The sequence below is a fragment of the Eschrichtius robustus genome, chromosome 3 (assembly GCF_028021215.1).
Source record: "Eschrichtius robustus isolate mEscRob2 chromosome 3, mEscRob2.pri, whole genome shotgun sequence".
Taxonomy (NCBI): Eukaryota; Metazoa; Chordata; class Mammalia; order Artiodactyla; family Eschrichtiidae; genus Eschrichtius; species Eschrichtius robustus.
Genome location: NC_090826.1, coordinates 20,043,228 through 20,058,183, shown reverse-complemented (window position 1 = coordinate 20,058,183; position 14,956 = coordinate 20,043,228). Strand labels below are relative to the sequence as shown.

General features: G+C 40.7%; 1 long non-coding RNA gene across 6 annotated transcripts in view; it reads left to right on the top strand.

Moving 5' to 3' along the window:
* LOC137761976 (uncharacterized) overlaps positions 1-14,956 on the top strand; it is a 21,006-nt gene extending 6,050 nt beyond the window's left edge. For 4 of the 6 annotated variants that reach the window (XR_011073482.1, XR_011073483.1, XR_011073484.1 and 1 more), the window contains 2 exons: positions 670-796; positions 13,170-14,956. This is a non-coding gene — a long non-coding RNA (uncharacterized lncRNA). The remainder of the gene's footprint in view (positions 1-669; positions 797-13,169) is intronic. The other 2 variants (XR_011073486.1, XR_011073485.1) reach the window with 1 other exon arrangement.

Sequence of the window (14,956 nt, the reverse complement as noted above, 5' to 3'; positions counted from 1 at the left end):
GTAATGACACTTGTGTATAATTATTATCTATTGTATTATGGTGTGTATGTGTATGTTTTTGTTTGTTTTAGCTTTGTCCCAGATTGGCTCTCCCTACACTCAGTCCTTTTATCTTAACTATGGAATTTTGGTCCCTGTTTTAAGTGGATCCTCTTTGGGAGTCCCCCCTCCCCCCTCCTGTACCAATTATCCTTGGCTAAAGAGAATCACCAAATAATTACTTTAGGCTGAGGTGGTAAGGAAGGGCCTTGTAGGTTGAATTGGGTCTGTTAAAATGGAGACTAGGCCTAATAATTCCTCAAGCAGACAAAGCCAGTTAAGCCATGTAAGCAAAACTTAATCTAGCTTACTTCATGAATGTTAGCAAAACTAAATTTAGGTTATTTCTTGCAAATGCCTCTGATAATCATACCCAAAACTTAGTGTCTTCCTAAAATGGTATAAGATAATCACTTTTAACCAATCCCCTGCCATTTGGAAACCCCCATTGTTTAATAACCAATCCTTGTAAAAGTTAAACAACTTCCTCAGTCTCATGTTATTAGCCATCCTATAAACATGCCTTTGAGCTTCTTGCCATTTTCAATCTGAAGTCTCCCAGTTTGTGAACTGTTCTTTTGTGTGCACAATGAACTCTTAACATTTTAATTTGATCTGATTTTTTCACAGTTTCTTGTGTCATAAGTAGCATCTGAAGACTATCCCCTGACAAGCCCTGAGGCCGGTGAGTAACCAGGTCCAGCACCTAACAAGCCCATTGTGCTCACTGCTTTCTCATTGACCATGGAGTTCTAGGGTAAGTCTCTCTTGGATCCAAGCTCTGCTCTCTTTGTGTCTGGAGCTCTCTGACTTTATTGTGCATACTGGCTCATCTTCAAGCTTTTTGGTCACCCTTCTGTCTGTAAAGGGAGAAAACCCATGATTCCCTGGGTTTCTAGATAGCAGTAAAATTCCCACACTCTCTTATAGATACAGTCATTTTTAGGGAATCTAAAGGCAAAGATTAGGGAATTTCCTGGTGATCCAGTGGTTAAAACTCTGTGCTTTCACTGCTGAGGACATGGGTTCAATCCCTGGTCAGGGAATGAAGATCCCACAAGCCACGTGCCACCGCCAAAAAATAAATAAATAAAGGCAAAGATTAGTTGCACCCGGTCTAAAACTCTTTCCCTACCTCCTTCAAAAACTCCTGCTTCTTATGTATATGTACTTAATGACCAGGATCTTGTCCCTTTTTGGAAAAATGAGTGCACTCTACATAGGGTAACTTGGAATTCCAGTGGTCACTTTGGGGAAACTTTAACTTAGATAAGGTAGTCCACCTTAGGGGTACCCCGGAAAAGATATGATCCCAAGCCTTTCAAAACCAATGGAATGCATGGGACTTCCCTTGTGTTCCAGTGGGTAACTCTCCGCACTGCCAATACAGGCTACCCGGGTTCGATCCTGGTAGGGGAACTTGATTCCATATACATGCCTCAACTAAGAGTCCACATGCCGCAACTAAGACCCAGCGCAGCCAAAATACATAAATAATAAATAAATAAGTAAATAAATGTTTTAAAAAACCCAATGGAATGCATTTTCGATTGATATGGAAGCCTCCAGAAGACAAAATCACTCTAAAATAGCCTCTTCTAAAGGAATCATTACAATGAGCCAACGAAAAACTTAAGACCAAAGCTCTGATCGACATGAATGACTTGAGTGACCTGCAGCTAATCCCTCTGCTCCTGTTTATTCTCCTTAATCTGATTATTTCTGAACCCACTAACCCCTTTGATCTTTTACCCTTTCCCCCCAAACCCCCTAAATATCAGATGTCCTTTAAAATAAGTTACTCTAATGAACCAGGGATCAGTAGAATTTAAACCCTGGTCTTGAGCCAAGCTTTGAACCATTGTAAATGATATTCCATACCCTAAAAAGGACCAAACCACTGATAAATTTATAGAAGAATTTCAAAATTCTTGGTGCCTATGACCCTGGACTACCTGATTTTTACCAATTTGTTAACACTGAGTCCAGGAAATGCTCAAAATTGGCTTCAAGAAATATATTGGAAAGACCCTACCTAAGATTTTGAAGGCCCCAACAAACATGCCTCCAGAGGTAGAATAAAAAGAGCAAGAAAATAAGTCAGCAGCTTCTTGAAGAAGTTCCCAAGATTTTCCCTATGAGAATTGACTGGGCCATATTACAATCCTGTTTTAAAAAAAAAAAAAACCAGTGGCAGATTTCTGAATTAGTTTAGAAGTAGTACTTAGACAATATTGTTGTCTCAAAGACCTGGGGACTGGTTTTGCCTTGTGTGCTCATTTTGTCAATGGGCTTAACCCAGAGCTCAAGGGTTTGTTACGGGAACATAAATTAGAATCAGAAGCCACTTCTCTCCCAGAGCTTCAACATCTTGCTGAACATTTTGAAAGAACAACAGAACAGAAAAAGGCTGCTATCAAGAAAATAAATTCATGGCCCTACGACTGCAACAACCTTGACCCAACTTCAAGAGGTCCATTCCTACTCCAAGTTTTGCCCCTATTGGTAGAGATACCTGCAAATACTGTAATCAAAAGGGGCATTGGAAGAACAGCCCACTTTTTTTTTTTTCTTTTTTGGCTGCACCACACAGCATATGGAAACTTAGTTCCTCAACCAGGGATCGAACCTGCGCCCCTTGCATTGGAAGCACGGAGTCTTAACCACTGGACTGCCAGGGAAGTCCAAGAACAGGCCACTTTTAGCAATCCAGTTGCCCTATAAGAGAGAGCTCTCAACTCCCAGATTCTTGTGATGACTGTCAACAATGATAAGGCTCCAAGAAATTGCCCAGTAAGCTACTTTCAATAATTCCTTTAACTCGAGAATGAAAATTAAACTAAACTTAAATGGAGAAATTTCTACCATGTTGATAGATACCAGAGCAACTCTACTTTTTCTTTCTTTTTTTTTTTTTGGCTGTGCCATGAGGCTGGTGGGATCTCAGTTCCCCACCAGGGGTTGAACCTGAGCCATGGCAGCAAAGGCCCCGAATCCTAACCACTAGGCCACCAGGGAACTCCCTTCCCCCCATCCCCCCAACTCTATTTACTTTAAAACCACCATGACACATGAAGAACCTCCTCAGAGTAATAAAAATATCTTAGTAGTGGGAGTTTCCAGTCAAGTTCAAAGAGTTCCTTTATTGGAATCCATAACTGTTGGCTCTTTCTCTGAAAGTCATACTTTTCTATTATGCAGTACTACCCCTGTGAATTTCCTAGGTAAAGACCTGCTTTCTATAGCTATTTACTATTTATAATAGCCAAGACATGGAAGCAACCTAAATGTCATCAACAGATGAATGGATAAAGAAGATGTGGTATGTATACATACACACACACACACACACACACACACACACACACACACACACACACACCAATGGAATATTACTCAGCCATAAGAAAGAATGAAATTATGCCATTTGCAGCGACATGGATGGACCTAGAGATTATCATACGAAGTGAAGTAAGTCAGACAAAGAAAGACAAATATAGTATGATATCACTTATATGTGGAATCTTAAAAAATGATACAGGGACTTCCCTGGTGGTGCACTGGATAAGACTGCGCTCCCAATGCAGGGGGCCTGGGTTCGATCCCTGGTCAGGGAACTAGATCCCACATGCGTGCTGCAACTAAGAGTTTGCATGCCACAACTAAGGAGCCCTCGTGCTGCAACTGAGGTGCCTGCGAGCCGCTACTAAGACCTGGTGCAACCAAATAAATAAATAAATAAATATTTTTTAAAAAAATTATACAAATGAACTTATTTACAAAGCAGAAATAGACTCACAGACAGAAAACAAACTTATGGTTACCAAAGGGGGAAGGGGGAGGGGAGGAATAAATTAATAGACACACACTACTATATATAAATAGATAAACAACAAGGACCTACTATATGGCACAGGGAACTACATTCAATATCTTGTAATAAATAACCTATAATGGAAAAGAATCTGAAAAAGTTATACATATATAACTTTGCTGTACACCTGAAACTAACACAACATTGTAAATCAATTATACTTCAATAAAAAGTTGGTTGTTTTGGAGGGAGAAAAAGATCTGCTTTCTAAATTACAAGGCCAAATAAAATTTTCCTCAGGAGAAATAACCTTAGACTTTCCAGACTCATCAGACATTGAAGCATTATGTGTTCTCCAAGCCCAAATTGATTGTCCAGAGGAGACTACTAAATTCCATAAAAGTATAGATGTTATAGATCTCTCTGAAATCCCTGATAACTTTTTTATCAGGGATAAGAAGTATTAAAATTCAGAATGATCATTAAAATTCAGAATGATCCTTCTAAACTGCTTCCTAACTCACCTCAGTACCCCTTAAAGCCTGAAGCCATATAAGGGGTCACCCCTATAATAGAAGATTTATTAAGTCAGAGGCTAATTATCCCCTGTATCAATTCTTGCAGTGCTCCTATCTTGCCTTTAAAGAAACCCTGTAGATGGGGATGGAGATTTGTATAAGACCTTAGAGCCATAAGTAAGAGCCACTGTGATACTGACGTTTCCAGGGGTACCAAACCCAAGTACTTTGTTGGCAAATATACCAACTGAATCCAAATGCTTTACAGTTGTGATCTTATGCTATGTTTCTTCAGCATCCCTGTGTACAAAGTAAGTCAATATTTATTTGCTTTTACTTGGAGAAATCAAGTCATATCGGACGATAATGCATCAGGGATTTACCGAGGCTCCCCCACACTTCACAAATTTAACATCAGGATTTAAACACTCTGCTGCAATTTCTCAGAAATTCTACCTTGATTTAATATGTAGATGATTTAATATGTAGGAATCGATTCAACATATCTGTTACAACGACTGGCTTATAAAGGCTGTAAGGCCTCAAGATAAGCTTCAGTTACCACAAGAGATGGTTCATTATCTAGGTCATGACTTCTCTGCAAAAGGAATCTTTCTGTCTTTAGAAAGAATAAATACCATTCGGGACTTCCCTGGTGGCGCAGTGGTTAAGACTCTGCAGTCCCACTACAGGGCGCCCAGGTTTGATCCCTGCTCAGGGAACTAGATCCCACATGCATGCCACAACTAAGAGTTTGCATGCCACAACTAAGAGGTCGCATGCCACAACTAAGGAGCCTGCCCCCCGCAACTAAGGAGCCCACCTGCTGTAACTAAGACCTGGCACAACCAAATCAATAAATAAGTAAATATTAAAAAAGTAAATAAATACCATTCAAAATTATCCTAGACCTGTAAGGATTCCTCGGACTTGCAGGATATTGTAGGTCCTGAGTCTCGTATTTTTCTTTATTGGCTTCCCCACTCTATGAACTAAACGTAGCACTCAGGAATCTCTTCCTTGGAAAATAAAACATAAGGAAACCTTTACTGAACTCAAATGGCCTTTACAAAATCCTCCCACATTATTGCCCCCCAAATGTACTAGACCCTTTGTATTGTTCATCCACGAATGGAACAATCGGGCTTTAGGAGTCCTCACTCAAGAACATGGAGCAATAAATAGACCTATAGCCTCTTACAGCCTGCAGTTGGACCCAGCAGTCAGGGCATATCCAAATTGTTTAAAAGCAGTAGCTGCAGCAACAAAAAATTGTAGAGTCTTCCTCGGAACTTTTCCAGGGAAATGATTCATACCTACAGGTTCCTCATGCTACAGAAAGTTTACTAAATACTGAGCATTCACAGCATTTCTCAGTCAGGAGACTAACATCTTATGAGATTCTGCTCCTTCCCGTGTCCTTCAAACCTATGCATTCTTTGCTATAACTCTTTAAACCCTGCTACCCTCCTACCTTTACCCAACAAAGGAGAGACGTATAACTGTATTGAATTGGTTCCTCAAAATTTGACTCCTAGATTAGATTTACAGGAAACCCCATTAACCAATCCAGAATTAATACTCTATGTTGATGGCTCCTATGCCAAAAATTCTGCAGGAAAATATCAGGCTCCTATGTTGTTACTTACCCCAAATGAATTATTAGAAAGGAAAGTTCTTCCCCAATTTAATTCAGCACAACCTGCAGAGTTAGTTGGCCTGACTCAAGCCTGTGAGTTAGCCAAAGATAAAACTATAAATAGGTATGACCAATAGAGAGTATGCTTTTGGAGTAGTCCATGATTTTGGTATACTATAGAAACAGAGGGAATTCCTAACATCAAATGGCATGCCTATAAAAAATGAACCTCAGATTGCTAAGCTCCTCTGCACTATTACTACCTTCACAAGTTGCTGTCAGAAAAGCTGAAGCTTATACAGATCAGATCATGAATATCAAGGAAATGTTATAGCTGACTTTTATGCTAAGGTTGCAACTCAAGAGATTCAAAATGTACCAAAACTCTATAACGAATTAACTCCATAAAATTGATCCAAATCAAATCACTTATGATAACTTATTTAACAGACAAGCAAATTTATCTATATTAGAAAACAAAAGTGGCACCAAGTAGGATGAAAATTTGATATAAAAAGAAGACTGGGAGGCCCTGAGTAGCCACCTGGTGTGTTTCCTGAACCCCTCAAGTTGCCACTTTTGCAAGCACTCTATGACTATTCACCATGGAATTGACAAAATGATTCAAATTATGAAAAAGTATTGGTGGGGTAACTGTTCTAAGATGGTGTGAAACATCTCTAATTAATGTCTAACCTGCCAATCACATAACCTGGGTAAGTCCATTATAGTGGCTCCAGAACTGCTCCCTCACCATCTGGACCATTTGAACATTTGCATTTGCATTTCATTCATTTGCCTCCTTCTATGGGCCATCAGTATGTACTTAATAATAGTATGTCTGTTTTCTAGATGGGTAGAAGCTTTTCCGTGTTGGAAAGCTGTTGCCACCACTATAGCAAAGAAATTATTAGAAAATGTTTTTCCCCTTCAGGGAATACCAAACTTAATTTATTTTTTAAATTTTATTTATTTATTTTTTGCTGCATTGGGTCTTCGTTGCTGTGTGCGGGCTTTCTCTAGTTGCAGCGAGCGGGGCTACTCTTTGTTGCAGTGTGCAGGCTTCTCTTGTGGAGCATGGGCTCTCGGCGTGCGGGCTTCAGTAGTTGTGGCACGCGGGCTCAGTAGTTGTGGCTTGCGGGCTCTAGAGCACAGGCTCAGTAATTGTGGCTCCCGGGCTTAGTTGCTCTGCGGTATGTGGGATCTTCCCGGACCAGAGATCGAACCCGTGTCCCCTGCACTGGTAGGTGGATTCTCAACCATTGCACCACCAGAGAGGCCCGTGGGGGTGGTATTATCTGATTAGCAGACAAAACTATACAATCACAATCTATAGCCTGTTTTTAAATGGACATCATACCCCTCGAGATTAAAGATTAATTAATTAATTAATTAATTCCCGGACCAGTGCTTGAACCCCTGTCCCCTGCATTGGCAGGCAGCTTTTTTTTTTTTAATTTATATTTGGCTGTGTTGGGTCTTCGTTTCTGTGCGAGGGCTTTCTCCAGTTGCGGCAAGCGGGGGCCACTCTTCATCGCGGTGCGCGGGCCTCTCACCATTGCGGCCTCTCTTGTTCCGGAGCACAGGCTCCAGACGCGCAGGCTCAGTAGTCGTGGCTCACGGGCCTAGTTGCTCCTTGGCATGTGGGATCCTCCCAGACCAGGGCTCGAACCCGTGTCCCCTGCATTGGCAGGCAGATTCTCAACCACTGTGCCACCAGGGAAGCCCCTGGCAGGCAGCTTTTTAACCACTGCGCCACCAGGGAAGTCCCCAAACTTAATTTCAAGTGATAGAGGGATTCACTTTACTGGACAAGTTATAAAACAACTAGACAAGGTTATTCAAACGTAATGGCACTACCACTGTCCCTGTCATCCTCAATCTTCAGGAAAGGTTGAATGCACCAATAGCATTCTAAAATTAAAATTGACGAAATTAACTGAGACCACAGGATTACCTCGGCCTAAAGCGTTACCTTTAACTCTTATGACAATAAGATCAGCACCTTTTGGAAAATATAAGTTGACGCCTGATGGACTTATATATACTAACAAATGTAATATAGATAGCTAGTAGGAAGCAGCCGCATAGCACAGGGAGATCAGCTTGGTGCTTTGTGACCACCTAGAGGGGTGGATAGGGAGGGTGGGAGGGAGACGCAAGAGGGAGGAGATATGGGGATATATGTATAGGTATAGCTGATTCACTTTGTTATAAAGCAGAAACTAACACACCATTGTAAAGCAATTATACTCCAATAAAGATGTTAAAAAAAAAAATAAGTTGACGCCTGATGAAATCATTACTGTGTGACCCATGCCCTTAATGATAGAACCCCACATGCTCGTCCAGCTCTTGTGAACTCTGATATGACCAAGTACTGTAAGGCTCTAGTGCAATATTAGAAGCTTATTTCCAGCAGGTCAAAGAGGCCTTTAGAGACCCTCAACCTGATGAGGACTTTCTACCCAACACTTTGGAACCCAGTGACAGTATTCAGGAAAACACATCAACCAAAAGCTGCACTTGAACCTTGATGGTGTCCCATCAGGTTCTTTTAACCTCTCAGATAGTAGTCAGATTACAGAGTGTTGAACCGTGGGTTCATATCTTTCAACTAAAAAGAACTCCCTCAGACTCTCGGACCTGTCAACCTACAGCCGACTTAAAATTAAGGACACCAGGGAAAAATTTTACCCAGAAGCAGACAACCACATGATGTAGACAACTTTCCCAAGTCAATGGAACAAGACCACTGGTGCCAAAATTAACATGCTTTTATTATTAATAATTCTATTAAGCCTTTACTAATGTTAAGTATAAACACCTCTTAATTGACACTGTACAAAAAAAAAATAGCAAGAGTGACTAATTAAGTAGAATGTTGGATATGTACCCAGATTAATGAAGAACCTGATGTATTCTTACAGTTATATCTTGCTAACAAAACAGTTTGGTATCAACCCAGTGGATTATGGACACATTCCTTAAGCCTAACTAACTAGCTCTTCCCAATTATATTTCCTATTCATCCTCCAATAAAAGAAAAATTTCCACTTCATATTTTCAGTAATCAAACAGATTGTCCCTCTTTGGGACTTATCACTCCTCAGTAGTGTAATGAAACTGTTCGGATTAGACTTTCTTAACAAAACTCTAAAGATTCTCTACCTATATTCATTACCAATACTATGACCAAAATAAAATTTCCCTGACTGGATGTTCTCCAATCCCTAATCCCATGGCAAATTCTTCCTTCTGTCTAAATTCAGTAATCGAAGCACTACTTGCTCATGGTTCTTGAAGAAACCTCGGGTAACCAATCCACAAATTGCCCAAGCCAAGACCATCAGAACTTAACTCTGTCCCTAAGAGGAGTGGGGCTTTATTTCCAATGCAACACCACCCTATATCAGGAACTTCCCCTAAACTGGAATGGTCATTGTGGGTTAGAGCTATTAACTCCCAATAGTCAGAAACAAAAAAAATATCTGCACATGAAACCACCAATCTTGATTCATTTATTCATAAGATAGCAGTTCATAAGAGAAATCCATGAAGCACCAAAATCCTCTCACTACACACAATGCTGGATTCCTTCCTTTGTCAGAGCATTAATTCTTCATATTGGCACCTGTAAATTAGAAAAGGCTGTTTTATATATCTCTAAAACTTAAAAAAAAAAAAAGCTTCAGTGACACAGCTAATTCTCTCCAAGCCTTAGATACCAAGGTTTCCAGCCTTGCTTCAGAAGTCTTACAAATAGAAGAGTCTTAGGCACCTAACTGCCCAACAAGGAGGTGCGTGTATTGTCATTGGTGAAAAATGTTTCCATGTTAATAAATCAGGAAATGTTACCCCAAATTTAAAAGATCTTAAAGGTCAGATGTTCATCTTTCGCCAAATAGGTGACACGGTTCATCCACTGATTTCTTTAGTTAAGTCTTGGCTCCTGGGAATCTCTGCCCTAGGGAATTTTTCAGTCCTTGGGTATTCTCATAGTCATCACATTAATTTCCCTAGTGTGTTGCATCTTCTCAAGAGATTTAAATACCTTTCAGCAGCTACTCACGCATCAAATGTCCATCAGGATTAGGCAACTAGAAGAACTCAATGATCCAACCACCCATGTCTACCATGACTATACAACTGTCAGTAATAGTGACTGCACACAATCCACCCCACCCCACCCCCCCCAAAAAAGAAAGGAATTCCCTGGTGGTCCAGTGGTTAGGACTTGGCGCTTTCACTGCCAGGACCCGAGTTCAATCCCTGGTCGGGGAACTGAGATCCTGCAAGCCTCGTGGTGCGTCCAACAAACAAACAAACAAAGAACCAATCCATCCTACCAACATCAACAGTGGTACCCGAGAGTAACCCTATACTAGAACATATACAGGAACAAGAACTTGCTGAGAGTATGACCAAAAGTGGAGACCAGCCTTAAAAATCCCCCGAGCGGGGACTTCTCTGATGGTCCAGTGGCTAAGACTGCACTCCTGATGCAGGGGGCCAGGGGTTCGATCCCTGGTCAGGGAACTAGATCCCACATGCCACAACTAAGTGTTCGTATGCCGCAACTAAAGATGCCACATGCGGCAACGAAGGTCCCGAGTGCCGCAACTAAGACCCAGCGCAGCCAAATAAATAAGTATTAAAAAAAAAAATCCCCTGAGCAGACAAAACCAATTAGGCCATGAAAGGGAAACTTAATCTAGTTTATTTCATGAATGTAAACGAAATTCAATTTAGGTTATTTCTTGTAAATGCCTCTGATAATCATAAACGAAATTTAAATTGTCTTCCTAAAATAGTATAAGATAATCACTTTTAACCAATCTCCTACTGTCTGGAAACCCCTATTGTAATAATCGATCATTGTAAAGGTTGAACAACTTCCTATTCTCGTGTTATAAGCCATCCTGTAAGGACATGCCTCTGAGCTTCTTGCCACTTTCTATCTGAAGTCTACCAGTTTGCGAACTCTTCTTTTGTATGCGCAGTAAACTCTTAACATTTTACTTTGATCTGATTTTATTTTTGACAGGTCTTAACAGAAATGAGGGAGGCTTTCTAGAAAAAGGAAGAGTATTAGGAAAAAGTACAGAATTAGAGAAGTGTAGACATGTCAAAAGAAAATGAGATAGATTAATTTGACCTGAAAGGTCAGTTGAGACCAGCTCATAAAGGGTTTTTTGAAAGCCCAATTTGAGTTAGTAGGCAATGGACTCCCCTTAAAGTTCCTTTGCAGAGGAGAGGGAAATCATCTGAGCTGACCTTACGAATACTTTGGAATCAGTTACTAGGTTACACTGAAGTAGGATTAGACTATCGATCTGGAGACCCCGAAGGTACTTTTGTAAAGATGTAGGCAAGAGGTGTTAAGGAAACATGGGATCCCTACAGGGAGGATGAGGTTTGGTGTGGAGAGTAGGTGTTGAAGTTAGCTTTGCACAAGCGGAATTTTTCAAACAGCTGGAGCCTCAGGTCTAGACCTTGGAGAAAAGGCTAAAGATGTGGGATCCATTGTTCAGAAACCCTTGAAGTAGATGCAAGAATAAAGAAAAAAGGGAGGGTTCAAGACAGCCTTAGGAATTGCCTACATTTTAGGAAGTGGAAGGAGGAACAGTTAAGGAAAATAAAGTGTGATCACAGAAGAACAACTAGGGGAGTTCAGTGCCATGGTAGCCAAGGAAAGAAGAGCTTCAGAAAGAAGGCATTAAGATAAAAAGGATAAAAACAGAAAAAAACTTTTGGCAATTTGGAGGCCATGGAAGATCAACTTTAAGAGAATGGTTCTATTAAAAGATTAATGAAAGAGATTTAAAGGTGTCTTATGGACCTTTTCACACACCATTGATTCCCTGATGTTCACCTTCCCCTGTGTTTAAACTGAAGACCTGTGGCACCATGTGCCCTCCCTAGCTGAGCAGATATAAACAGGGTTCTAGTCATGGCTCCCCTGAGTAGCTGGGTGGCCTCCTATTTGAAAAATAACTTCTGAAAGGGCAGAGGCTTGGGAGAGAACACTCAATTTCCTTCTAGCTTCAGATGCCACGGTACAGAGGTAAAAAAGAAGTTCCATGTACATGAAGCTCAGATCTTATGGGAGAGATAAAAGACATAAACAGAAGAAACAATCAATAACCAGAGGAATCTATCATAAAATACAGGTATAGACAATTAGAGAATGAGGGCGACTCAAGCTACTAACAATGTGAGGTGTGAACCTTCCCTCATGGTAAACACAATACCAGAAATAATAAAAAATAATACTCTTGTCTCCAATGAACAAGGAGGCCATTAAAAGCTTTGGCTTTAGAGCTAGACACACCTGAGTTTAATGCCTGGCTTGGGTACACCTAGGTCTATAATACTGAACAAGTGATGTAACCTCTCCAAGCTGCAGTTTTCTCAGGTCTATAGCACTATCTCTTTCACTGTGGGCTGTGATGAGAATTACATGAGTATGGAAAAGGTACTGGCATAGTTCCTGGTACCTAGGAAAAGCTCAATTCATATTTGTTGAATGAATGAATATGAGCTAGTAATCTTAAGAGCTCTCTGGGGGAGGTAAGACCTTGGAATATATGTGAAATGCAAGGGGAGGAGGGGTTCCACAGACACTAATGGAGGGACAATAAAGCAGGGTGGTTAAGGCATGGGCTTTGGAGGCAGATCTGGGTTCAGATATCAGTTCTGTCACTTATAATACTATGACTGAGGAAATCACCTAATTCTAAACCTTGTGAACAGAAAAAAAAACTGAAGCAAAAATGTCAAACATCTTTTTTTTATTGCAATAAAATGTATGTAACATACAATTTATCATTTTAACTATTTTTAAGTATATGGTTTTGTGGCATTAAGTATATTCACATTGTGCATCCGTCACCACCAGCCATCTCCATGGATACATGGATATGAGTTACATTGTTGGTTTTTTTTTCCTTTTTAACTTGGATTTACAGAAAAAATGAACAGATAGTATAGAAGGTTTCATATTACACCCCCACACACAGTTTCCCTATGAACATTGTGCATTAGTGTGGTACATTTGGTATAATTAATGAACTGATATTGATGCATTATTATTACTGAAGTCCATAGTTTATACAGATTTCCTTAGTTTTTACCTAATGTCTTTTTTCTGTTCCAGGATCCCATCCAGGACAGCACATTACATTTATGTCTCCTGAGGCTCCTCTTAACTGTGACAGTTTCTCAGACTTTCCTTGTTTCTGATACACAGATTTGAGGAGTACTGGTCAGGAATATTGTAGGTGTTGGTTATTTTTTGTATGTAACATTTCATGATTAAAAATTACTAATCAGGGGGACTTCCCTGGTGGTCCAGTGGTTAAGAATCCATCTGCCAATGCAGGGGACACAGGTTCCATCCCTGGTCTGGGAAGATCCCATATGCCGTGGGGCAGCTAAGCCCGTGCACCATACTACCAAGCCCGAGCTCTAGAACCCGCGTGCCACAACTACTGAGCCTGCGTGCCGCAACTACTGAAGCCTGCACGCCTAGAGCCCGTGCTCCACAACAAGAGAAGCCACTGCAGTGAGAAGCCCACGCACTGCAACGAAGAGTAGCCCCGCTCGCCGCATCTAGAGAAAACACTGCGCGCAGCAATGAAGACCCAGCGCAGCCAAAAAACAAAAAAGAACCTAAGAGTGGTGATCATTAAAAAAAAAAAAAGAAAAATTAGTAATCAGGGACTTCCCTGGCGGTCCAGTGGTTCAGAATTCGTGCTTCCACTGCAGGGGGCACAGGTTCGATTCCTGGTTGGGGAACTAAGATCCCGCATGCCATACAGCACGACCAAAAAGAGAAAATAATTACTAATCAATTGTGATAGCAATACCTGTTGGGCCTACCTTAAAACACACACACACACACAAACAACACCTCCGTGCTGTCAATTTAGTGCAAGCCAGCATCATTTCTCACTCTAATCACTGCAGTTGTCTCTCTGCTCTATATTGGGCCTCCACTCCTCCCATCTTTTCTCCACACAGCAGCCAGAGAGGCTTTAAAATATAAATCAGCTTCTATTTCTTCCGGTCTCCAGATGCTTCAATGGCTTCTTTTCTTGTAGACTAAAATACACTACAGGATCCTTCATGCTCTCATCACTTACCACTCTTCCCCCGGCTCACTCTGCTCTGTCACACTGGCTTCCTTGTAGCCCCTGAAACACACCACACTCCTGCCCTAGGACCGTTGCACCTGTCCTTTACCTGGTACGCTCCTCCTCCGCACAGCCACAGGCTCACTCCTCCACTCTTTCTAGTCTCTGCTCAGATGTCACCTCTTCAGAGAGGCATTCCCTCGCACCTTAGCTTGCAGCCCACCCCCCACAAGTTGTCCTCTTTCTCCTTAACTTTTTTTTTTAATTCAAAATATCACTACCTGACATTACATTCTACATCTTAATTTGTTTATTGTCTGTCTCTTCCATTAGAATACAAGTTTCACGAGGCCAAGCACTTAATACAATTTGTTTATTGCTGTATCTTAGGCTCAAAGTTAACACTCAATAAATATTGGTTACATTAATTAGTCAATAAAATACTTTTTTTTTTTTTTTACAAGGAAGTTGGTTGTTAGGTAAGGTGGGTCACAGTCTGGGACTCCTGAACTCCTAGATATCTTTGAAGGTGGCAGTTTTCTGAATTTCTAAAGATCTGGTCAGACTACAATTTACTTACAGGGGGATGGTTCATTAATGGATATATCTCCAGAATCTGGGATAATGCCTTGAATACACTGAGCACGCAATAGAGATACCTGTATTATAATTAACTGGAATGAAATTGGCAATGTGGCAAAGCCAAGTCTTTGTGATGGCAGCATATCTGAAAGGCAGAGGAATACTGAGAAAGTTTATGTACGAGGACAATAATCACACATTAAAATTATATAATGTTTGTTAATAA